Genomic DNA, 27,363 nt, shown 5'->3' on the forward strand with positions numbered 1-27,363 from the left:
GGGGAGGCTTCCACTTCCATCGAATTACGCTTTCAGAATCTTCCGTCTCCGCGTGTTCCCGAGGTCTTGCTGGCGGGATCTGTCACAGTAGCTGCATTGTTGATAGAAGGCGGTGCACGACATTCCCTTTCTGTACTTTGGCTGGAAACCTCTCTCGGCTGCTTCGTACCACCCCACCCCCGCCCTCCCAATCGTCAACCTGCGAGTGCGTTCGGTTCCGATGACGCCATAGAGCGGGCATTGCCGAAGTTTGCCGAAGGTACTCGGAGGGAGTCGGCGAGCGGCAGGCGACGGTTTGGCTTGGTGTCCGTGGAAAGTGTGTTAAGTAGCACTCCGGAGTAAAAGAGACGCGGCTGGCGAGATTGTGTCCGCGCGGATTGTGTGTGCTTGCGAACGAAGGGGAGAAAACACACACACACATACGTACACGTAGAAAATAAAGCAAATAAACTTGTGAGCCAAGGAGAGTTTTAATTTTTGGGCGCGGTTCGAGAGGTGAGAGGGAGCCGGTGCCCGTGTGCCCGGGCTCGGAGTTACGGGCATCGTGAGCCGGGCAGCTGGACATTATGAGCCGAGCTGGGGGAGACTTGAGGCGGCCGTGCGCGGTGAGTACACAAACACGGAAACCCGAAGAAAGGCAATTTCTAAAAAAAAAATGCTGGAGTTTGACTTGAGTTTCGTGAATTTTTTTTGTTGTTGAATCCGCAAACCCTCAGGTGAAGCCGGGCTTTCGTTTTTGTCCTCGGCTCGATTGCTGCAGCCTGTTGAAATGTGTGCTTTTATCCCTTTTTTCAAAAATATAAACAGTCTATTGTGGGAAACTGATTTATTTTACTTTAGATGTGCAGTAGATTTGGCCTTGGTTTGTTTTATTTTTCTTTCTTTCAACAATGAAGAAATTGCCAAAACTCCGCCGCCTGTTGAAAGCGAGAGAATCGAGACGGCGATGGAAAATTTGGTAAACTTAAATTGGAAAAACAAAGGGAGTCCCAGCAATCGGTACTGTTTCAAAATAACGAATTTTACCTGCGGGTGTGTTGAGACTGAGAGTCTTTTTGCTGGCTTGATTTGGATTGTATTAGAATGAAGATCGAAACTGGAGACGATCTTTTGAATTTTTTTTGTCTTTAACTCTATTCTCATGTTAAGCAAGTGGGTATGCATCGTTTTGGCATTTTTTTCGCTCTTGTAATCGCGTTGACTAAGAGCGATCGGATCATTTTTGATTTTTATTGTTGAAGCATTGGCTTCCGACACCAAAGTAGTACAACACCGTTTCTCGGGACTCTGGATTGTTTATCGGGATGAAAAGTATGCCATTGATGTTTTTTTAAAAAAATTCAAAAGGACCTGGCTGGCTTTCCGTTCTGTAGTAATTAAGTGGCTTCGACGAAAGATATATTTGAAAAGAATGTTGAAATAAAACTAACAGCATTTGGAATCGAGAAAAACTGCAGCGAGTATAATTTTCTTTCACCGACTGGCAATACCTATTCTTCCTTTGGAGCTCTGGATGATGAGGGTTGTAGAATCTCATGTTATTTTTAAATAACATAGGCAAAGATTTGAAAAGCGAGCTTCTTGGGCTTTAAATACAATTTAAAAGACGTGTCGCCTTACGAAGTGTGAAGACTTTTTGGGGTGAGGGTTTTTAAATTTTGTATTAAAATTGGAATTGATTCAAGATTTTGAAGCTAAGTGAGCATTTAAACGTATCTTTCCCCCTTTCCCTTATAAAATGCGAACGGAGGTTTCCCTATTCTGATTTCATGTTTAGATTTGTTCAGAGCTTGGTGTTCTTGTTCTTTTTCTCTTTCCCCGTTGAATTGCGAGTCTGTTTCAAATGGTGGCGTCGGTTTCTCCGTAGAGACCTAAGAGAGCGAGTGAACTTGATCCGCGAGGTTGTGCAATCCTGAATCAATGTATCTGATCGTTTGGAGACGCTCCTTATTCGGAGATTTGAGCCTTTACCGAAGATTTATCCCGTCTTCCAAAGGTTAAACTACGCCTATTTAAAAACAGTCGCGAAGAGTGTCTAAAGACGGGTTGGTTTGTTTTGAGAATGCACGTTGGTTTTGGTAAATGATTTGTGTTTTTAGATTAAGACGACTTCCGGTTACTTCTAAGAAAGTAATTAAGTCAACGATTAATTAATGCGTTTAAGTCTTTGGTGTGTTCTGTCGTTCACATTTATTCAAGTGTTTAAGGTAATCGGGAATGGTTAACACGAAAGCATTGTGTTCTGTCCATCAACACTGAGCAGCCTGGTTATACTATGCAATACGATTCTACTTTGGTTATGAATTCTGACATAACTCTTTATGAGAATGATCAACTAGTATATAAGAATATTTGCTGAATATGCAGCCAGTCTCATTCTGCAGTTAAATTTCATTTTTGGTACTTATTCAAATACAGACATACTGTCTTTATTTATATACTTGTCAAATATATGCTGCGTATAGATGGATCAACATCGTACTTCTGTCATATGTTAAGGCTCCATAATTGTATTGAAAGCTGTATGAAAATTTTCTTGAATTACTTTTTATCTACCAATTAAACATTTTGGAGCATTAAGTATTGATTTTTGAAGCTGATTTTCTGCAGTGGACTTTTTACTGTAGGAGCCATCTTGTTCTCAACTCATTGCAATTATGTTTGACTTCTATCAAGGTTGCCAAGTACAGCAATTGATCAGTTCTTCAATAAAAATTGCTTGAAAGAGGGATGATATCTCAGGATTTCCATTTTCTTGAATATTATTTTTCAAATTTTCTAATCCTTTACTAAACTGTCCTGTTGATAATGTCTACCTCTCCCCCCTTCCCCCCCAAATGACCTGGTGAAAGGTGACATACAGTTAGCCGTACAGATTACTGTGTTCTCACTTCGATATTGTGATTCTAAGAGAGTGGGATTGTTTACTGGAGGAGGAGGAGATTTTCCCACCCTCCCCCCACCTTCTTTATAGGGCCTCTGACCCTTCCCTCTTCAGTCCTGACGAAGGGTTCCGGCCCGAAACATTGACTGATCGTTTCCATGGATGCTGCCTGACCTGCTGAGTTCCTCCAGTGTGTTGTGAGGAGGAGATTATGTCTCTTTTGTTCTGATGTAGGTGCCATGCTCTTCCTCCCACTCCCCTTTCCTTCACCTTTCTCCCCCACCCGACTGAGATGCTTCTTAGTTAAAGCCCGAAGATCTATGATCTTAATATACTACGTCACTAGTGAATTTCTTAACAAAAGTTTAGTACTTGCTAACTAAAACAATTTGAATTTTGCAGATGGTAGCTCTTAAGTTCCACAGAAGTCAAATTTTTTAGTTCATTCAATATTTCCTCAGTGTTACTCATGTGTTCTTGAAGCTAGGTAAACATCAGTAGTGGTGCATTTTAATACAGGTATTGCATACTGTGAGTTTTGGATTCAAACTTGATTACAGCAAACTATTCTAGACTTGATCAGCTGAAAAGCCAACTGCTGTCTTGCAATTGAGTCTTTATCCACACACCTCAATTCCTTTATTATTTATTTTGGTGCTTTCCTGTGTATCTGATTTGTGTTTTGTGATCTTTATGGACTTGTTGCACAATGTATCAGCCAAAAGGTTGCCTAGGATTAAGTTCTCCCTTGTGTTATGGGTATCGTTAATATTTATTGTCAATATAATACTGGGAAATTTGAAATCATATCCTTCCCTTTTTTCTATCTCTCTTGGCTTTGGTCTCTAGTTCAGTAAAATTGTTAGGCCTCAGTTCAAGTTAGTTAACCACTGGTTGAGTTTGTGACCCTGGTATCTTCTTTATCTCCTATCTCATTGATTGATTGCTTCCATTTATAAATCATCTTTTGTCTCTGCTGCTACTTCAGCTCATCTTCTGCCAAGACCACTGTATCCTTCATTACTAGTGCAATCTTTTGACTTAATCATTTCAGTACTTTCTCTGCTGGCATTCCAGCTCAGTCACAGCTTGGAAACCAGTAAGATTACAGTTGCTGGAATCAGAAATGCTTGAAGAACTCAGTCAAGCAGCATCTGTGGAAAAAGAAACTAATTAGCATGCTGCTAAAAGGTCTTCAGTGTAAAGTTTTCCACCCTCTTAAGGTGCTGATAAGCTTTTATTTTTAAAGTTGCTATATTTTGGATCTACTTCTTTCAGGAGGCAGGTTTGTTCCATTGTTCATGTGTGGGTTCTTTGTATGGATTAGTTTGAATCATTGTTATTAGATGAAAGTTACCGTAGATTACTTAATGTAATCCAGTATCTTGTTCAATTCTGGGGCAGCTTGTCATCCTTCCTGACCTCTTGTTTTACTCTTTGTTGTCTAAGGTATGGGAACTTTGTCTTTGAGATGGACAGAGTAATCAAAAAGTGCTTGTCAGCAAACTTTTAATCTTTGTTCACATTTGGTTCCTATTCCTTTTGCATGATTCCAACCTAGGAAGTGGCAACCAGGTTTTACTTCCATTGAAAAATATTGGCAGGATGCAAGTTTGAACAATTCATTCTTTTATTGGAGAGATGCAGAGAAGGATGCAGAAAAGTGTTTGATCTTGAATATACTTCCATTGTACTCTGATCTACCATCTGCTATATGGAAGATGTTCAGATATGTCCTGTCCAGGAAAGGACTAATGCAATTTAGCTTCCTAATCTGTCCATCCTTAGTTATTGATGAAAAGATGGAAGCCTTGGCTTTGCCAGGATTACTCTGTTCCAGGTCTCATTGTAGCATTGGTCTAAACGTAGAGCAAAGAAATGATTTTAAGGTACATTTGACTGTGACATCAAAAAACCTTGGTACAACTGGAATAAAATGGCATCGGGGAAAGCACCCCAGTGGTTGGGGTTGTACGTTGTGCAAAAGAAGATGGTTGTTGAATGCATTTCAAGCTAGCCTCTGGGCATCATTGCAAGAGTCTTACAGGGCAGTGGTTTTGAGCCAAACCATCTTTTGTTTAAGTAATGATAATCCTTTTATTCATCTGTAAGAACTGAGGATGTTTGCTGTTTGTTGTACATTATTTATTTTCCATTCTCTGTTTCTCAGAATGAACTTGGAAGATAGTCAGGCACAGACTGATGAATAATAAGTGCTTTGCATCAAGGAGCAAATGGACTTATTTCTATGATCTCAAAACAAGTGGCTGATAAGCTAGTTTATGTTGGTTTAAATTTTTCAAATGCTCCAGATTTAAGGAAGGTTTGATTAGATTGGAAAATAGCAACTGTAACTTCTTTATTCAAAAGAAATAGAGATAAAGCAAGAAATTGCAGGCCAATTAGTGTAACATCTTTCTTTCACTAGGAAAATGTTAGCCTCTAAATAAAGGCATCTTTTTCAATCAGGTCAAATATTGGGTCATTCCAAAACTGGTTATCTGGGATTTAGGGACAAGTTCCGAACTTTCAAATGTCCCTTAAAGCTCTTCATGTTTCATGTCCTATTTAGCTGTGTTTTAATGGAGTCAGTGTGAATATCAGTTTTTAAAGCCTGCAGAAGTTTCATAGAGACCACTTGAATAATGAGTGTCTGGACAGCAATTAGAGTCTGGATGTTAATTACGCCTTTTGAATTAACTCTTGCTTATGGAAGTCTGATCAATATTTGGGTTGTAGGGTCAAAGTGTCTGTTGCTAATGAGAATAGGCAGCAGTTCAAGATGGTGATGGGTTAAAGTACAGACTGAAAATATGATATGAATGTTGTGGATTTATTGGGCCATATGCAGGAACTAGCAGATGAACAGGCCTGTTTTTCTTAGCTTACTTTGCATGACGCCTAGTAAGTTGTAGATCAAGTAAATATGGTGTCCTTCAACAGTGTTTCTGGGATTTGTGTGCCCATGCCAGCAATTTTGTAATCCCTGAACTGAGGCAGGCAAAATATTAGAATAATGAATTCATCAAGGAATTACATACAGAGAAAAAATAGAGAGGGAAACAAATGTTAGAGTAAGAGAGCATGAGAAAGGGACAAAGGGAGATAAATTTAAATTAAATGTTATTGAAGATTTTGGAAAAGCAATTACAAGCTGATGGAATGTGCTACCCACATGCAGTAAGTAGTTAGTTATCCATGTCAGAAGGATTTGTATAGTAGTAATTAACATGTATCACACTATTTTTTTAAGAGGTATGCAGACTGAAACTTGTGTGGTGAGCTTAGTTTGCATTCACTACAACAGGACACACCACTGTGCTCAATGTCTTTTGAGCCAGAAAACAAGATGGCTTTTGAAAATCTAATAGAAGGGCACTGCTCCACTTGCAGCTTTTGACATTTCGCATGGTTGATCTTACTGATGCTGTGCAATTTATTCATAAATAATGGTGGGAGCTGTTAGCCTCACTTATTTTAGTAAAATTTGGCTTTTGTGTATGCATAACCCAGGTAGCTTGGGTGAATTTCTTGATCAAAATGTTCATTTTCAAAGTGAAGCTAATTTTATATTTTTAAAAAAGTGAAATCGTATAATTGGCAGTTGTATAAAACTAGTTTGGAATGTTGAAATCCAATAATATGAGAGTGAATTGCATTTCATAGAGCAAATTGAGCATTTCTTATAGCACTTCCACATTTTTCGGATATGCTAAAGTTGTCAAAAGCCAGTGAAATTTTATTGCCAGCCTTTGTATTGTTGTCACATAGGAAACGCAAAAGCTATTTTTGTAAATATCAAGGTATTGAGTGAATTACAAAATGCATGTTCAAGTATAAATATTAGTCAGGATTTTTTTATACTTGGATTAGTTTTGGAATTTCAGTCCACCTGACTGGTCAGATTTCCTTTCTCATATTAAAAGGCACCAATTGCAATCGAGATTAACCTCTCAGTATTATATCTAGGAGGTGGATCCCATAGTGAGTCTACTTCCTGGGTGGTAAATGAAATGTTTAATACTTCCTATATTTATCTCCACCTCATCTGTAAACAATATTTGTGCTTAATTATGGTGCTAATTTAGCAATACTGAGTAATTAAGATGTTGACTTGTGTGACTTACAGTTAAATATGTTAGTTAGGTCTACTGTGTTTTCTGACATGGAACGTAGCAAGTGTCCTATCTTATAAATGCAAGAAAGTTAGCAGTTTGTTCCTTTGGAAGTCCAAAAGGTTATTCATGAAAGCTGTTTGGTGGATAAGTAGATTATTAGTATGGATTCCTTGGCATTTGTCCCAGCTACATTCTGGATTTTCCAGACATGCCCTCTTCTCCATCAGGGAGGAGGTACAGGAGCCTGAAGACCCACACTCAACATTTTAGGAGCAGCTTCTTCCCCTCTGGCATCTGAATGTCTATGATCACTATTTCACTATTCCATTTCTTGTGCACTATTAAATTTATAATTTATGATTTTATGATACTGCACTGTTGGAAAAAGCAGATTTTATGATATTTAAGTCGATGATGATAAAACTGATTCTCATTTCTTTGTTAGTGGAACTCATTTGATGTTGCTTGAGCGACAACAATTTACAGAAGTTGATCCCAAGCTAGAGAAAAGAAAACATCAGGTTGGATTTTTACTCCTGATAATTATTCAGTACACCTATTGGAACTTTATGTGATGATAGATATTGCAATTTCCTATATAGCAATCAAGAAAAGCATGGAACCATTTCTTCCAGATTACACAATGAAAAATAGTTACTTGGACTGTGTACCACGAGATCTGCTAATGTAGTAGAACGATACTGAATGATTAGTGCTCATTGTTGGATCTTTGTTGAAGGATTCCCTCCAAACTAGTAAACATAGCGCTTTGGTCCGTTATTTTATTCTTCTTTAACTATCAACCACTCCACCATGACCATGCCACTACATTTCCCAAATAACCTAAGCCATCCAGAATATTCCTGTTTGGTTATAGGTTATAGTGATTTCACATAATATGTTAGTGGTTTAAAATTAATTGGGACCAGAAGTAGTTCAATGCATGAAATCAATCAGCCATATTTATTGTCCTGTTTTGGATGATCTGTCAATCCTTACTGTATTTTGAACCATTTGCATTTTTCCTTTTCTGGTATACCATTTTAATACCATAAGGTTATAAGACACAGGAAAAGAATTAGGACATTTGGCTCTACCATTCCATCATAGCTGATTCATTATTCCTCTCAACCCCATTCTTCTGTTGTCTTCCCGTAACCTTTGACGCCCTTACTAATCAAGAACCTACCAAGCTCCACTTTAAAAATATTCCATGAATTGGCTTCCTCAGCCGTCTGTTGCAATGAATTCCACAGATTCACCACCATCTACTTGCAACTTAAGGTGGGGGAAAATAGCTCAGTCTTTATTATGCTTGCATGATATTACATTTGGGAGTTTGTCCCATTCCAGAGATTTGAGCATGCAATCCAGCCTAACACTCCACTGTGATATAGAGGTAGTACTGCCTTATTGGATCTGTTATCTTTCAAGTGAGATCTTAAACTTCAGTTTTCCATGTAAACATAAAAGAGCCAGTGAAACAAATTTGGAAAATATTGTGGTTATTTCAAGGTATGGCTCGGTTGTACTGGACTCCTTTGTCACTAGGTTTTGCTCTGATCTCATGTGGCACCTGCTGGGAAATGGCTTAAAGAATATTATTCACCAGGTAGCTTCTACTACTCAGTAAGAAATTTAGGGCCTGACAATTAGGATAGCCCTAACTGCTATAGATTTAAGCATTATTCAGTGTCAGAGCCAGACTATGGCTGTGGACATATCTGGTCTGGGTGATATATGGTGGATAGAGGATGACCAGCTCAAGAAACAAGGCTTCGTAGGATACATTTTGCTGTAAGCCATGAGCTAGTTTTAGTTAGAAACTCTGTGGTAATTGAATGTCTCATGTCCCTCTAATTGGGGACCTACATGCTGTAGTCATTAGTGCATAAATCTCTAGTTCTGCAGGCATTGGAAGAGTCTGATGAAGATTTTTTTTCAATGTTGGAAAAATATAGGTCTGCGATCCCAAGGGAGTAGAACTAATTTTCCTGGGTAATTCCAGGGTCAGAAAGAACACAATCCTCTGGAAAGAGCATTGCAATATGTCCTTGATCTGACAAAATAATTAGAATATGGTTTTGTCATCACCAACACCTGGCTCATCAGGAAGATATATCATGGCAACATGCTTTTGATCTGGACATGATTTTCTTTGCATGTCAACATTCAAATTCAAGATGCTGCATTGACTACTAAATGTTTTTTGTTGTTTTTGATGTTACAAAAGCTTTGACTCCATTAATCGAAAACAACTGTGGAGAATCCTGCTCAGATCTGGCAGCTTTATTAAATTTGTTCCCATTATTGATTTTACTATATTATAGCATTCTGATCTTATTCTGAAGATGGGGTCTCAATGTAGACTGGTGTTAAGCCAGCCTAGATCATTGCCCTGACACTTTCTCAATAATTCCAATCACAGTGCTGCAACTTTCTTTCAACTGTTTTCTTGCTGGAGGGAAGTGTTCACCATGCACTGCATTCCACCTCTTATGGAGCTGGATGAAGTGGGAGGTTAAGCTCCAAATCATCATAATTTTTATTTTTACTGAAGCATGTAACAATAATGGCCTTTACAATTACATTCGCAAAACAAAGTCCTCTACCAACCTGCTTCAATTTCATTACATTACACCTCAACTACAGATGAGCCTGGAAAGGTTAGACCTCTTTGGATCTCTTGCCTTCAGCATGCAGTGCAACCTTTGGCTGCTCAAGTAGAAACTTTGAAGTATGTTAAGCAGCACTGTGATCTCCACCCTCATATATGCTCTTATTCATGGAGTTCTACCTCACAGGAGATGTACCGCCAAACCTGTCTTTATTAAATCATCCTAATTAACTGTTAAGCAAAGCAAACCAACATCCTCTTTCACATCAACATTTCCAGCACTAAGACATAAATTGCAATTAGTTTCCTTCAGGAGCCATGCCATTGCATGCCTAACATCAGATTTCTTAAATTGGCACTCATATTTGAGCTTAATAATAGTGCAAGATTATCATGAGTACAAAGGAATAGATTCAAGGTTGATTCAAGAATGAATCAAATCAAAACTTCACTTTGGGATTTGCTGTTGTTTTTAAAAAGTGTGGAATGGATGTGTTCTTGGGTCAGGCAGAAATCTATGAAATATAAATTCCAACCCTGATGCACAGCATCATCAAAACATAATCTTGTAATTGTTAAAATTTCAAGTCAGTGAAATCTTTCATTCAGTGAAAATTCTGATCTTTCTGTGTGTACATTAACCCATTAATGTCAAACCAGTAATAACTTGTGTCCTCTAATGTAGTAAAAGTATTAGTCCTCCCTTTACCTCCCCCACCTGGTTTTGAATCCAGAATAAATTATTTTCTCTTCCCCACACAGATGCAAAAGTTGTTAACAGTTCTGCCTAGTGTGATACTGATTGCTTTACTAATTATGATCCTGCTGGAGAGGGCACATTTGCAAATTCTTGTGGGTACAACATTAGTTTTGGCTGTAGTGCTGATTAGCCTGCAAATATTTGCTTTCCAAACATATGCATAAATAGTCATTACTTAGTCAAGTTTCCAGATCACTTCGAATGAAACCCAGTCGATTTTCAGGAAAGGTAAGGGATGCAGCCATGTCAGTTTATTTTCTACAGGTCTGATTTATTGATGTTTTCATAGTTGAGCTGCTTTTAAATGGGCATCACCTTTCCTGAGTAGCATATCTTTAAGCTTCAAGGTATTGCTAGTATTTGGTAAGCACAACTTTGTTTCTTGCAACTATTATTAATTGGAATTGGAAAGTTTTAGTCAGGCATGTCTTTAGGACTGAAGTCCTCTAGGATAAGGATATTTAAAATAGGAACAGAAAAGGATAAGAGAAAATTTGTCAGTCTTGAGGCAGAATTTTTTTAAATTCTATCTTCAAATCTCTGAGCTATGTGATGCCCTATAAAGTTTTGAGACTGTCTTTTCAGCTATTAATGCTTCCTTGTAAATTCCCTTAGCAGCCTTGAAGTTGTTCCTGCTCTGATGGACTTTTGTTAAGTTGTATAATTGTGATTTTTTTAAAAACTAGAATCCATTTTTATCTTTTAATTTAGAAATGCTTGGAAATGTTTAATGTCCCTGATGCCACCTTCCATGTTGTGTCCACCACTTTGATGAATTAGATTGATTAAAAATAGAAAACTCAGCACAAAACTCTGCATTTGTGGAGCAACCAAATTGTCCTTTACCACAGTATTTAACCTCATGGCCTAGTGTATTTTTCATTGGGCAACTTTTGTCAAGCCACATGGTGAACAATAAGACGGCAGCTGCAGGTGTCTTTGAAAGGTACTTATAGGGAAAACTACAAATCACGTGGAGGTAAAACAAAGGAAGAAGCTTGTTGGTTATCTCTAACTGGAACATATTAAGATTTTGAAATAAAAACAGAATACGTTTTCAATGTTCAGCAGGCCAGGCAGCAATGGAAAGACGAACAGAGTTTCGGGTTAACTTTTATTAGTGAGGGTAAAAGGCTAGGAGGTGGGGTCTAGGAGGATTGGAAATTCAAAAGATTGGAGAGAGAGTCCACAATCTGAAGTGGCTTAATAATTGGATATAAAGGAAAGGCAGCTGAAAGAAAGTTGGGGTTCAATTCATTGAAATGGGATTATCAGGAGTTGAATTTGAAGCCTTTGCTGTTTGGGATCATAGAGATCAAGATATGATAGGACAGTGATAATCCGGCAAGAGATAAGATTTTGAGAAAGACTGGGTTATTGGAACGTGAAGGAAAAAGATGACTAGAGGAAAATTAGAATTCAGGAATTGTTAAGATCACTGGGAAGGAAAGATTTATTGTTTAAACACCTCATACCGAAAAGGACCAGGACTGCTGTGCAATAATGAGGTAGTGTTATTAGTGAGAATATGCATATGGTGAATATACCTGTATTCATGCATGGAATTTCAATTAGGATCCATTTAGAATATATTGGAGCTGATTAAATGCCAGTGACTTTCAATATTATTTCTTTCCCACTGTCTTCAGATACTGTCTGAACTGCTGATATTTTTTTCAGCATTTTCGGCTGAAAAAATGTTTGTTGGGTTTTTGAGCAAATCTCCCTAGTATTGCAACTTTTCAATCAGCAAATCTTATAAATGTGTGGCATTGAAGAGGGAGAATTTGGCCCATATCTGTGCTGGCCAAAAAATGGAGGCGCCCAATCTCATGTTGCTTTTCAGCTCTTGGTCTGGAGGTCTTGGCATTTCAAAGAACTTTAGTTTTAAACATAATGGGAGTTTTTGCTTTGGAGAATAAGTTTAGGCCATCAAACACTTCTGCAGGGTGTGGGGGAAGGGTGCAGATGTTTTTCTTTCACTCTGTAATCCTTCTACCAATTACTTAAAAAGGAAATGAGGTCTTGCTTAATTAATCATGTGCACCCCTAGAATTTCTTACACCTCAGTTGTGAATGTTGCTGGAAAATTAAACAACATGTGGATGTGGGGGGGGGGCTCCTTGCTCACGATGATAAATTAATACAAAAGTTAGGCTGAAAAGTTGGTGATGAGTAAGTAAATGTCCAGATATTTCCAAATCTGTATAGATAACAGGAGTGCAGTCTGACTAATTAGTACCCCATCTCTTGAGTTACTGTCATGATCATAGTGGAGTGAAGATATTTTTGATAGTATTATCTTGAGCCAATTGTTCTTTTGGCTTCCAGTAATACCATTTAACTACAGACCTTATTTAGCTGTGGTACCATGTGCCATGGTCAATTGATGCAATTGTTGGCACTCTCACCTCTGAGTCAGTAAGTGGAAATATTCTGTGTAATGCTAAAGACTGGAGTGCAAAATCTGGGCATTACTGAGGGACTGCTGCACCTCTCAAGTGAAGGCCAGTGCAGTTAATTTTGGTGATTCAAATTTCTTAATTTCTGCTTGAGGAATAAATACTGGTATCATAGAGTCATACAGCACCACAGTGCAGAAATAAGCCCTTCGGGCCATCTATTCATGCCTGGATATTATTCTGCCTAGTCCCCTCATCCTGCATCTGGACCATAGCCCTTTCTACCCCCTCCCATCTATTGATATCCACTTACCTTAAATGTTGAAATTGAACCCGCATCCACCATTTTCACTGCCAGTTCATTCCACAGTCTCTGAGTGAAGTTCTGACTTGCGTTTCCCTTAAATATTTCACCTTTCATGCTCAGCCCATGACCACTACTTCTCTTCTCACTCAGTCTTGATAGGAAAAACCTGCTTGCATTTACCCTATCTATACCCTTATATATTCTATATCTCTATCAAATCTCCCCTCATTCTCCTACGTTCCAGGGAATAAAGTCCTCACCTTTTCAACTTTTTCCTATAACCAGGTTCTCAAATGCAGGTTGTGAGAGCTTGTCTATAAATCAGTGATTGTGTTTCCTGTGTCACAACATTAGCACATATATTTTTTAAAGAAATGATTTCAATGCTATATAGTTTACAAGTAGTAGAGAAGGGGCAGATAGGCTTGTCAGCCGTGGTTGACAGCTCATTTAGAAGGAAAACTCTGATCTCAAACCTCAGCTGCTTTGTGGCTATAGCCTCTCATGGGGAAGGCTTTGGGAGTAAACCCGGAGGGGAAAATCCGGAGCTGGAGTCTCTAAGGCAGTCTTACATTGAGCTCAATGCTGTCTGACAGCTCCTGTGACTCTGCTTGTATCAAACTTTCATTCCTTTGGGTCATTCAGATGCTATCTGTATCGTACCGCCCAGGCTTGCGTATTTATACAGCTGGGGCACAATATCCATGGTTAACTGTGACCGATGGAGGACTTCACTCACTCGGTAGAGAAAAACCACTCTGGTGGTAATGCTGAAAAATTTGCTATTGGCTGAACTTTCATAGCAACAAGAATGAAAAGATGGATTTTTACAGTGTGTATTCTTCAGCTGAATTGAAGGAAAAATTCTCATCTATGTGTATGTCAATATGTGTGCCTGGAGTGCTGCTTACTGGCCTTTTGCTGCCAGTGCAGTTTGTAATATTCAGGAGGATTTGGGAAGGAAGTGAAATCTGCACTTAAATATGAATAGCATCATATTGGACACTATATTTGTTCATGGCTTAATTGCTCGGTACAAATCTGTAGCAGTTCATTATGTAACTTTAAGTAAATGCAATTAGTAGCAAGTTGTTGACAGCAAGTGTTTGTTACTGAAGTTGACGCACTAATTTAGCACCTTCACTATAATTCACTGAAGATGAAAAACTATTTTGAGTATTATACAAGAGGTTTCAGTTTTGGAGAGTTCATGTCCAGTAGAATGCAAACATTGCCTTGTTGTTAGCAGGCAACAGTTGTTTAAAGACACTTGTTGCATTTACTTTTCTAAAGAGCTTGAATTGTTTTCATTTTATTGAAAGTCTACAAGGACTTATGGAATAATAACATGTGAATTAATACAAAAATAAAAACAAATATTCTAGTATCATTATGTACCTAATCACTTTTCAGAGCCAACTGTGGAGGCAAAGTCATTGTGTATATTTAAAGTGGAGGTAGATGGGTTCTTGATTAGTAAGGGTATCTAAGGTTACAGGGAGAAGGCAGGAGAATGGGGTTGAAGGAATAGTAAATCAACCATAATGGAGTGACAGAGTAGACTTGATGGGACAAATGGCCTAATTCTGCTCCTATGTTTTATGGTCTTATGGAAGTTAGGATAGAGCTGTAAAGTGGCAAAGCTTTTCCTGCACTGAATGGGATTAATTAACTGTTATCATTAACAACCCTCATTGTGTTTCTTTAAGTGTCCAAAATGATTTTATGCACCAACATTTTATGTACCTATTCACTAAACATAGTACATTTTCCTGGGGAAGAAGTTACTGTAATTATTGTTTTATGTTTCTGTTTCTTTCTATATTGCATTTGGCCTCCAACTTCTTTGCAATGGGAAATACAGTTCGACACTGAAACTCTAAGCTTCTTGTAACTTTCAGATGTTCATTTGTTGTACTGTTTATCTCCAAGACAGTTCCCTTTGCAGATGCAGGTTGTAAGGTAGCTGGAGAGCCAACATGTTGTGCAGTCAATTCCAGAATTGATCAGATTTGCAGTGTATTTTAAACTGATGCTGAAAATCAAGCATGTGCATGGCTGTCATGTATGTGTGTCCCTGAGAGTTCTTCATTGGATATTGGTTGAGAGTTGGCAGTCTCAAAATAAGTGCTTGGACATCTAGTGGGGACATCTGAAACATTTTCTTCAATTGGAAGGTTGCAAAAATCTCTACACGAGAGAGCTGTGGAAGCTGATTTGGTGAATGTTCAAGACAGATTAATTTTGTGATCTGAGGGGAATTCCACAGATTTACCATGCTTTGGCTAAAGAAATTCCTCCTCATCCCTGTTCTAAATTGACGTTCACCTATTTTGCTGTTGTATCCACTGGTCCTAGATGCCACCGCTATAGGAAACATCCTCTCCACATCCACTCTCTCTAGACGTTTCAGTATTTGAGAGTTTTCAGTGAGATTCCCCCCCCCCCCCGTGCTTCTAAACTCCAGCGAGTACAGACCCAGAGCCATCGAACACCGCTCACACATTCCTGGACTCATTCTTGTGAAGCCCCTCTGGACCCTCTCCAATGTCAGTATGTCCTTTCTTAGATAAGGGGCCAAATCTGCTCACAACACTCCCTGTGCAGTCTGACCAATGCCTTGTAAAGCCTCAGCGTCATATCCTTGCTTTTGCTGAGAAGTGGTAGATGGAGTTCAACCCAGCTAAGTGTGAGGTTAAATATGATGGCAGAATATAGTATTAATGGTAAGACTCTTGGCAGTGTGGAGGATTAGAGGGATCTTGGGGTCCAATTCCATAGGACGCTCAAAGCTGCTGCGCAGTTAACTCTGTGGTTAAGAAGGCATACGGTGCATTGGCCTTCATCAATCGTGGAATTGAATTTGAGAGCCAAGAGGTAATGTTGCAGCTATATGACCCTGTTTGGACCCCACTTGGAGAACAGTACTCAGTTCTGGTCGCCTCACTACAGGAAGGATGTGGAAGCCATAGAAAGGGTGCAGAGGAGATTTACAAGGATGTTGCCTGGATTGGGGAGCGTGCCTTATGAAAACAGGTTGAGTGAACTCAGCCTTTTATCCTTGGAGCGACGGAGGATGAAAGGTGATTTGATAGAGGTGTATAAGATGAGGAGAGGCATTGATCGTGTGGATAGTCAGAGGCTTTTCCCCAGGGCTGAAATGGCTGCCACAAGAGGGCACAGGTTTAAGGTGCTTGGGAGTAGGTACAGAGGAGATGTCAGGGGTAAGTTTTTTACACAGAGAGTGGTGAGTGTGTGGAATAGGTTGTCAGCAACGGTGGTGGAGGTGGATACGATAGGGTCTTTTAAGAGACTTTTGGATAGGTACATGGAGCTTAGAAAAATAGAGGGCTATGGGTAACCCTAGTAATCTCCCTAGCAACTTTGTGGGCCAAAAGGCCTGTATTGTGCTGTAGGTTTTCTGTGTTTCTATGAGTCAAGGATAAGGAATAAGTATAGGAAAGTGGCACTGAGGTATTATCAGCTGTAATCTTACTGAATGGCAAAACAGGCTTGGAGGACCGAAAAGCCGCCTTCTGTTTCAATTACTTGTGTTCTCATGTTCAGTTTGGTTGATGAAGAGCACTGTGAGCATCTTTTGACCCTTAATCTTTTCAAGGGCCTGTTGACTAATTAATTTCTCAAAAGCCTACATATTCTGTAGGAAGCTGAATTGTTATCATGTTATGGCTTTTGTGTTTTTCATATTGTGACAATTTAACTTTATGATATTCTTTCATGAAATGGTTTTGAGTATATGTATATTTTGGTTCAAATCTGGTCATTCTGCAAAGCATTTTGAAGGGGAAAAAGACAATATTTTGCACAATAGATTTTATATCAATCTCCTGTAATGCTGTGTCATAGGCATTTTCAAATTGAGGGTCAGTGAATTGTCACTTGGAGTTAACCAATTACTTAGGTTCTGCTTCCCTTTAATACCATAACCAAAGTTATCAAGTAAGAATGAATATTCCTTTAAAGAAATAACATCTCTATCTCGTATTCAAGTTTATTGCTATATACACAAGTACATTTATACACAGGTGCAATGGAAAGATGGTGCAGAAGCACCACAAGCACATTTTACTTAGAGAGAGAGAGAGAGAGAGAGAGAGAGAGAGAGAGGGGGGGGGCACGGAATAGGTTGTTCTGGACTGCCCAGCACCCCTCGAAGACCCTGATTTAACCTTTACCGAATCATGGAACTAGTTACAATAACCGGTTAACCTGCGTGGTATGTCTTTGTACTGTGGGAGGAAACCGGATCACTCAGAGATCATGGGGAAGACAAACAGAGACCCTTTACAGATTTGAACTCTAAACTCCAACACCCTGAGCTGCGATAACGTTGTGCTGTCTGCTACACTACTGTGGTGCATATTGTATTGTATAAGCAGCATTCAAATGTAAAACTTAAATATGAATTATACACAATTTTTACAAGAAAGCACATAATTAGACCAGAAAACAAGAAAAGCCAAAATTGCAAAGTGGTCATTGTGTTGCTATCTTGGGGTAGTGCTTAGGATTGTGCTGGTTGGTTCAAGAACTGAATTGTCAAAGGGAAGTAGCTGTTCTTGACCCTGATTATCTGGGACATTAGGGTTCTGTACCTCCTGCCTGATGGTAGCTGTGAGAAGATGGTATGGCCTGGACAGTGAGGATCTTTGACAATAGATGTAGCCTTTTTGAGGCATCATCTTCCATAGATACTTCCAGCGGTGGGGAGGGATGTGCTTGTGCTGTAATGGGCCGAGTCTACCACTCTGCAGCTTCTTGTATTTGAATTGCTGTACTAGATCATGATGTAACCAGTCAGAATATTTCAGCAGTACATCTGCAGAAGTCTGTTAGGTTTTTGATAACGTGCTGAACCTTCTTAATCTTCCAAGAAGGTAAAGGTGCAGGTGTGCTTTCCATCTGATTGTATCTCTGCTGTTCAGTTATGCTGCATGTATGCTGGTTAAACTGATCTTTGCTGGTGTTTGCCCCACGCGTACTTGATGCCACAATGTTTAAATTCATTGCCAAATCTTATTCCTTGCTCATGTACTTGCAGAGACTTTCTGTAAATAATTTCATACAATTCATCACAGCCAATCCTTTTGATGATGATTTTTGTATTCTTGCAACTCTTTGAGTAAAGACTTCTCTTAAATTTGTTATGGGATTTCATAGTGAATGTTTCAAAGGTTTCAAAGGTACAACTTATTATCAGAGAAATGTATACAATATACATCCTGAAATACTTCTTTTCTTCGAAACCATCCACGAAAGCAGAGGCATGCCCCAAAGAATGAAGGACAGTCAAATGTTAGAATCCCAAATTTCTCCCCTCCTTCCAGCTCCCCCCTCCCGCTCCCCCTCCCTCCACCAGCAAAAAAAAAGCATTAGCTCCCGCCACTGAGTACTCAGATATGACCAAGGCACTAGCAAAGACAGACTTCCAGTTACCCCAAAGACTTTGCATTTCACCTGGTATTTGACATCCCACAGGTTCTGTCTCTCTCCCTAATAAGGGAGAAAGAGTTGTCTTTGTTTTCCCAGCGAGCGGGGAGACATAACAAATAACCTGCTGGTTTACGATGTTAAAAGTTCGCCACGTGGCTTTTTTTGAGCTCTGTACCCAAAAATCTGGGCACAGATCTGCAGATATTCCGACTCCTCCGACAGCACACGGGTCTCCTGTTGTGACACTGACCCTCGATCCACCCATCTCCAGAGCCCCAAGATCCTAGGCTTCCAAATCCGAGCCGGACTCTTAGGGCAAGTCCTTGAACAACAATGGCCGGTTGTGAAACCCTGAGAGTGGGTTCTGTTCCTGCAAAGAACCACAATCAATGTGTAACTCCTAGTCAGAGTCTTCAAAAGAACCCTGAAAGGGAAAAATAAAGGTATTAAAGATGGAAGTAGAGTTGCTTCCGAAGATGCAAGGAAAGAATTCGCTGTTTAGTGCCATCATCACTCCGCTCCACTGTGATTTCCAGTTTTGAATTAACCAGTCTTAAATTGTGCAGGAATGCAAAATCACTCAATTAGGTGTTTTCCATTGCCAAGAAAAAATCTGAATTTGTAAATACTTTTGGAAGCAATGAAGATTTTTGCATTATTATTGTATTCTTTGTATGCCAAATGTAACCATGCAATGGCTTGTTCTTAAAAGTCAGTAGCTGTGCAAAAAAATTAAATGAAATATAGTCTTTATTATTCTTGCAGCATTGTGCTTTTAATAATTGCTCAGTTTTTAATTTGAAACAAATAAATTATTTCTGGAGAATGCCATTTATAGTCTTCATGTGCTTTGCTTTTATCACATTGATGTAAGGATGACTCATTGGTTTGTTTTCTAAACTTTGTGAATTGAAATTTCTGTGTAATTGGCAATTGGAATCTTTCAATGAATTAGGTTCTGATTAAAAATATTTTTGTTCTCTTAAAATTGGGTACATGAATAAAACGGCAACAATATTACCTTGACTGTTCTAGAATAAAACATGCACGCATGGCAGATTACGAACCTGTATTTACTTCTCCTCCATCCCTAACTTTTTTTTATTCTAAAGGCATGAAACCAAGTCACTGTGGAAGCATATTGCCAAAAGAAGTCTTGTGCAAACCAGTGAGTTTGTTATACTCCTTCAAACCCAGTACATTGGTAGTACTCAGTGCCTTGCCCAAATTGGGCAGTCACTTTTCAGATATCCTTGTCTTTTGCCAACTCAATTTTATGACTCTTTCCTCTCTGACATTTCTGTTCTTGTCCTTTGACACAATATGATGAAATTTGATGCAAGCTTAAGGACCAACACTTTAGTCTTTCTACTAAGCTTTTAGTCACCACTTTGAGTTTAATAACTGGAGGTGTTCTCCAGATGCTGGAGTAATGTTGGTTAGATTACCAATGTCTGTATAATCTGGGAGGCCATATTGATGCTTAGAATGGGAATCCAATTGGTATAAGTAGGTTGCTATTGGCATTGTTGATACCTGTCTTCCACCATGCTCCTGGGATACGGAACACTTGCTATTCAGTCTATTTTGATATTAATTTGGATTTGTAATAGATGTTTACCTTTTATGTACTTGTAGTTTGAGGTCCTTATCCAACATAAAATCATCAACCTTAATTGATCCCATAGCCTTTCACGAGAGTGATAGAATTTTGCTATCATTTGTGTAAAAGGATCATTCCTAATTTCATTCGTAGATGGTCCTGTACTAATTTTTAAGTTCAAGATCAGTTGTCAGTTCAACCATATGGGAATACCCATGGATACAGCCATATGAAGTCATGCACCACCTGTGACATTGCCTTCCCTAGGTAGCTGAAAGAGGCTGCAACACGCTGCATAACAATTCCTGCACCACTGCTAGTGGGGTAGACCTGCAGTACTTCATGTTCTTAATAATTAGTAGTATCTTGCAATTGTTGAAAGAAAGACATAAAGACAAAAACTGCACCTTTGCTTGGACCCAGATGATGTGTTTGAGGGCATGTAGTGTCTTGAGAGTGTTATTGCACTTAAACCTATTATGTAGTGATTGAATTATTTAAGTAAAAGTTTGTGGTAGTGTATACTTGAACATATAATACACACAAAAAGCTGACTAAGTTAATATTGATCCTCTTTTCTGATCTTGTAAAAATCATGTTTAACTGAGATTTTAGACACCCAAGAGGAGGCAAGTGTCCAAGTCTGTTGGCCATAGGGAAAACTGGAAAAAGTCTCTATTTTTAGTAGTTTTGAATGGCATACTACTTGATCCAATTCATTCACCCTTTCAAAATTATACTGGGAAGTTCATTTTTAATGATTCTCTTTACTCATTAAGGTTATTCGTGGTCTGTAACACTATGATCTTCATTTGCCTTTTTGTCTTTCCTCCTCTTCACATCTCTTCCCCATCCCCTCATTTTCATGAACAGCTGTGTAATTATAAAATTAGTAATTAAAAAATTATGTAATGAATATAATTTTTAACAAGTGATGTCATTTGAAATTGAGCCCACCAACTCTGACAAATTACACTAATGTATGTGAAAATACACCTGGACCAGATGCATGCATGCCTTGACTTAGGACCACCCAAATTCTTCAAGTGAAAATGATCAGTTTGACATATTCATAACATCTCCTTAACAAGATCAGTAAAAAAAAGGCATGGCGCCCTCTACAGATTATTGAGATTTTTTTTTGGAAAGGCAAGCTGAGGTATTATTTCTTAAATAAATAGAATCCTTAAAGTTACACAGTTAAAGCTGTGAAATATGAATTACAATATTTAATTCAGTAGTAAATAGTGCATGCAGTTATGTATGCAAAGGGAAAATTAGGATTAAGGCACAGATGTGAGACAGAAAGTTAAAGTTAAAATTCCAGCTGTGAAAATCAGATGGAGAAGACCACTTTTAAAAGAAAAATTTCAGTGCCTGGCAGTATGTAAGTGAAACTTAGCAAGCCTTTTAAAACCTTCACTTACATTTAAATAGCAAAGCTTTAATATTTTTTTGGTAGGTTTATTTAGTATATCTTAAGTTCTGCAAAGCATGCATGTGGATGCTGAAATGTTTGTCAAGATACTGAACTAGCAAAATGTATGAACAGGAGAGCAGCTTAGCCAGTACGGCTCAATTTTTGTGACGGCACATATATTGGTTTGGGAAGTTGTTACAGGTGTTCCCTACGTTACGAAAGTTCACTTTACACCAATTCACTTTTACGAAAGACCTACATTAGTACCTGTTTTCGCTAACCGAAAGAAATCCGAAGAGGATTTTTGCTTTTATGAAAAAAGGTGCCCGCTTTAAACTTGTGTTTACCCTGAGAAAGACTACCGTGACCGTGAAGCCTTGCGCGGGCAGGTGTGTGCGCATGCATGTACGTGCCGATTTTTTTTCCTACAAATCAGTTTTGGCTAAATCTTCCCGATTCTGATAAGTGAATCTACACTGTACATACATTATTTCTATTTTATATAGGCTGTGTATTTATCATATCATTCCTGCTTTTACTATATGTTAGTGTTATTTTAGGTTTTATGTGCTATTTGGTAGGCTTTTTTTGGGGGTCTGGGAACGCTCAAAATTTTTCCCATATAAATTAATGGTAATTGCTTCTTTGCCTTACGCCATTTTGGCTTACGAAAGGTTTCATAGGAACGCTCTACTTTTGGATAGCGGGGGATACCTGTACTCCTAAATTTAAAGATTAGCTCTGTCACATTTACATCGAACCATACAATGAAATGCACCATTTTGCATCAAATCAGTGAGAACTGTACGAGCACTCCTTGTAGATGTACTCAGTGGTGGGAAGGGACTGTGATGGACTGGGCTGTATCCACAATTGTAGGTTTTTCTGTTCAAGAACACTGGTGTTTCATACCAGGCTGTGATGCAACCAGTCAGTATGTTCTTCACTGTGCATCTATAGATGTTTATTGAAGTTTTTACATGACTTCTAACATAAGGGAGATTACCTATTCATGTACTGTTTAAAAAGCCTGACTGCCATTATCTTTGTAAACAGATCAAATTACGTTGGGAAAGGCAGTTCATAAATTTTATATTGGAAAAAGAAGTCATATTCACCTCTTCACAAGTAATGTACGTTGTAAAGTTAAACTTGGGTTTGCAACATCACTGATTTTGTATATATTCATGACTGTTCTGAATCTAGATTTCATTGCCTTTCTCGCTCTCTGTTTTTCCTTTCCTTAATTTTTCCAATCTTTATTAGGAACATCTGAACAATTGTATTTGTTACATCAGTCACTCAAACACATGGGTAACCAGCAGATAGAATTTGTACTGATATGACTAAGAGCCGCCTCTATTTCCTGAGGAGACTGAGGTCCTTTAACATCTGCCGGACGATGCTGAGGATGTTCTACGAGTCTGTGGTGGCCAGTGCTATTATGGTTGCTGTTGTGTGCTGGGGCAGCAGGCTGAGGGTAGCAGACACCAACAGAATCAACAAACTCATTCGTAAGGCCAGTGATGTTGTGGGGATGGAACTGGACTCTCTGGTGGTATCTGAAAAGAGGATGCTGTCTAAGTTGCATGCCATCTTGGTCAATGTCTCCCATCCACTACATAATGTACTGGGTGGGCACAGGAGTACATTCAGCCAGAGACTCATTCCACCGAGATGCAGCACTGAGCGTCATAGGAAGTCATTCCTGCCTGTGGCCATCAAACTTTACAGCTCCTCCCTTGGAGGGTTGGACATCCTGAGCCAATAGGCTGGTCCTGGACTTATTTCATAATTTACTGGCATAATTTACATATTACTATTTAACTATTTATGGTTTTATTACTATTTATTATTTATGGTGCAACTGTAACAAAAACCAATTTCCCCTGGAATCAATAAAGCATGACTATGACTAATTATTGAATGAAAAGGGAATGTCTGAATGTGGCTGTTTAATAATTGGATATAGAAAGTGCTAAGTATCAACAGTGTGAAATATTTCTTACATATCTTGCTTCCTTGTCCAACTTAAAGCCCACATAAATTCTGCTCCTCTACATCTTAAGATTCTGTTACATGTGGATTCATTATCTTTATAGATAACAAACATGCTACTTTGAACAATAACCACTTTCTGCACACCCCACCCACATTTTCTTGTTTCGTTCTCAAGTCTATTATCTTTCCTCATTGTGGAGAACAATCCCTGTAGCCTTTTCTTTCCAATCCCTTGTTTCCCAGTCCTGGTACAAAGTACTATTCTCGGGTCTAAACCTGAAGTTTGTGGATTTCCAGAGATCAAGAACATATTCTTGATTGAAGGTGAGGGAAAATTGTAATGCTTGAGATGCTGCAGACCATCTGCCCCCTTTACTAGTTTGTGATGATTCCTTTTTCAATTTGTATGAAGCGTTATCAGATCAAATGTCATGATTTCCAAAGAACTTTACTTGTTACCCATTTAGACGCCAAAACTCTGGCCCAGAGTTGAAATTGTTGATTTTTTTTAAAACTTGGGGTAATTTCTTACATTTCAGACTTCCTTACTTTAATTTCTGTTTCTATACCTAATTTGACTTCTAATTCATCCTATTATCTCCTGACATGTCCACAAATTTACCTATTCTCTCTTTGGTAAATAAAGTTACCAGTAACTTGAACTTCAGAGGAATGATTGATCCTGCCCTGTAGTTTTGAACTTGCATTCATAGCTGCTTGGAGAGCAGAGCTAACTTGAATAAAAGATGACAAAAATGCCTGGTGTATACTGTTTGACATGAATATCAAGAATAAGGACCTGCTTATTTATGGCATAGATGAGGATTTTTTTTTGTAAAACTTTGTTTTTTTTGGAATTCTACACTCATGAGAGCTGTGGAGACTTCATATATTCATTTGAAATAGATGTTTTGGACTACTGTATTGGTTATTGATGGTTAAGACAAGCAGGGAGGCAAGATCAGTACAGCCATGATATTATTGAATGGCAGAACAGGTTCAAGGGCCTATTTATTATGATATTTCTGTCCAAACTATTTGTTTTTAGTTTGTATTTCCTTCATTCTAAAATTCTTCTCTAATCATGTGGTGTCTTGCCATTTTCTTTATTGCTTTGCCCATTCCAATCTTCATCAATATTCCCTTGAAATTTTCTATAGTCCTATTTCAGTAGCTTTTCAATCCCATATGGCTCCAATATCCATTATCATGAGTATAACAGAGCAAAATGAACACAGTAGGCTCCATTTCCATTAACATTTATTTGGATTGCTTCCAGCTCCTGCCTTATCTCCTTTATTCCGTGGTCCATAGACGTCTCCAGAAACCACCACTGGTGCTATAAACTTGTAGTTCTGGCCCTGTTTAAAAATGTCTTTGTCTCTATGAAATTGCAAAGCCTTCATTAAAAAGTTCAGTCGTGCAAATGTAGAACACCTGTTTTGTTTTCCTTTGTCGTAAAGATATTTATCAACAGCTGGAGCAAGTAAGACAAACATTGCATTCGAACATTACTTATAAATATATTTTATAAATATTGTTTCACAGAATCTAATGTCAGTCAATGAAAGCCATGGTATCAAAGGGCATTGAAAAGAATGTTCTGAGAGCGAGCAGATATCAGTTGCAGGAATCCTGATGTCTTGACATTTTAGTTGTTATTTTTCAATTTTTTATTTGTATGCCCAAATCTTTTATGTCTTAAAATGGCATAGATTTTTGACCGGTAAGTTCTGATATTTAAAGTATTTATTAGCAACATTGGTATGCAGATAAACTGTATTTAAGTGGGATGTTAGTCTACTCTCTCAGCTGTTTGTTGCATGTGCAATCTGATAGTGACATTCAGATTATTGGTTCTGTGGTCACAGAGCACACACCCAAAGTAAGCAATAACCCAGAAATTGTTTTACTACCTTTTTATGGTATCAAATCAGCATTTGATGCTGATCCAAATGCTGTTTTTGGAAGTTCTTTAAAAAGCAGTATCTTCAGTAATAAGTTTTACTGAACAACATTGCTGGTTTTCCCTTTCAACATCCTGCTCTGTCAGTTTCATTGCACTGCTGCTCTTGATCTACCATTTTCGTATTTATTTGCATTTCGCCGAACAGCTGTGCTCTCTGACAGCTCTTAAAGGGGCATATCACAATGAAGCAGCACTCTTCCAGCCATCTGGGAGTGTTGACTTAATAAAAGGATATATCAGTTATGGAAGGAAAATGGAGAGTGCTTCCAAGGAGTTTGGAAGGTTCTAAATAAATTGGCGGAGCACATTGCTTGAAGGAGGTATATTATACTATGCAAGAGAGTGATTAGAATACTCCAGGGCTAGGAACCTTTGCTATGAAGATGCTGGGCAAATTTCTATAGATAAGCTGTAGAGTGCATTCTATGAATACCAGCTTTTGAAAAATGGTTGGAATGCAGCTAAATGCTCACATGTTCTTAGCTTTTCTTGTGACTTAAAGGAAAAGTAGAGAAAAGCAACCCCTTGAGTATGGAGTTTGGTCATTCTCTCTGTTGAGCAACAGATTGCTGATATCAGCCACATTTCACACTCTGCATTGATCCTGAAGTTCCATCATGATCAGTTTTACAGGAAAAAGAAAGCATCCTGATGTGTTTGAACTGTATTTGAGATTGTAGAAGATCACATATTAGAGAATAGAAAATGAATTTTGAACATTAGGTCTTTAAAATGTATAGTTTCAGGAAGAATTGGATTGGGAGAACAAAAGAGGTTCAGCAGATAGTGGAAATCTTGAGCAACCCATACAAAATGCTGGAGGAACTCAGCAGGTCAGGCAGCATCTATGGAAAGAAATAAACAGTTGACGTTTTGGGCCGAGACTTTTCATTGGGACTTATGAAGGCTTGACATGTCGACTATTTATTCCTTTCCGTTGATGCTGCCCAACGTGCTGAGTTGATCCAGCATTCTGTATAGGTTAGGAGAAACTAGTTTTCATTAGATTAATAAGAACTGTCATTTTTTTAAAAATCTGTATTTTGTGCACTATGCCTTGATTTGAGGTGGGGTGGGGGTTAGTATTTTGCTGAAAGTTATTACCAATGTAACCAAAAGTTCTGCTGAAAAGCCAGTAATTGTATTTCCACAGGTCATTATGATAAATAGAAATGTGCATAATACTACACAGAGTTTAAGTTGATCCCTCAACTCTTCAGCACTTGCAAAGGAATGTCCATGTCAAATCACTGGTTTGCTTAGAAATTATTAGGTTACACAGAAGCGCCTGCTCTCTGTCACAAATCACATTTTCTTTAATAAATGGAATCTTGTAAATTTATGTATAGGAGTGTGAGTTTTGTTTTGAAGTATGTTTATAGGAATATGCACTTGTGAGGGCTGTGCAGTCTAAAAGAAATCAACAGGCTTGGAGAACTGTTTTTCAATGTGCATATTAAAATAATTCTATACAGATATGATTTATAGGCTTGTTTATTCTGTGCAAATAGATAAATGATACTTGTACATTAGCTTGTGTAATGGTGACCACACTGGGGGAAAAAAAAGTGATTTTTGCTTTTTTGGGTTAGGACATTTTGAAGTGCATAAAAGACAAATTCTAAACCTACAAGCAGCCACGCAAAGTCAAAGTAAATTTATTATCCAAGTACATGTATGTTGCCATATATACTTGAGATTTATTATCTTGCAGGCATTTACTAGAAAATAGAAATACAATAAAATTTAAGAAAAATTATACATAAAGACTGACAAACATTTGCCTGTCAGCAAGGACCATAGTCAATAATTGCCTTAGATTTTACAA

General features: G+C 38.3%; 1 protein-coding gene across 4 annotated transcripts in view; it reads left to right on the forward strand.

Annotated features, from left to right (window-relative positions):
• The first annotated feature begins 270 nt into the window (after positions 1 to 270).
• Positions 271 to 27,363, forward strand: part of ptprfa (protein tyrosine phosphatase receptor type Fa) — a 358,686-nt gene continuing 331,593 nt past the window's right edge. For all 4 annotated transcript variants that reach the window (XM_072273546.1, XM_072273548.1, XM_072273547.1 and 1 more), the window contains exon 1: positions 271 to 605. The gene's annotated coding sequence lies outside the window, so the exon portion shown is untranslated. The remainder of the gene's footprint in view (positions 606 to 27,363) is intronic.

This window comes from Mobula birostris, chromosome 12, assembly GCF_030028105.1.
Source record: "Mobula birostris isolate sMobBir1 chromosome 12, sMobBir1.hap1, whole genome shotgun sequence".
In the NCBI taxonomy this organism is placed as follows: Eukaryota; Metazoa; Chordata; class Chondrichthyes; order Myliobatiformes; family Myliobatidae; genus Mobula; species Mobula birostris.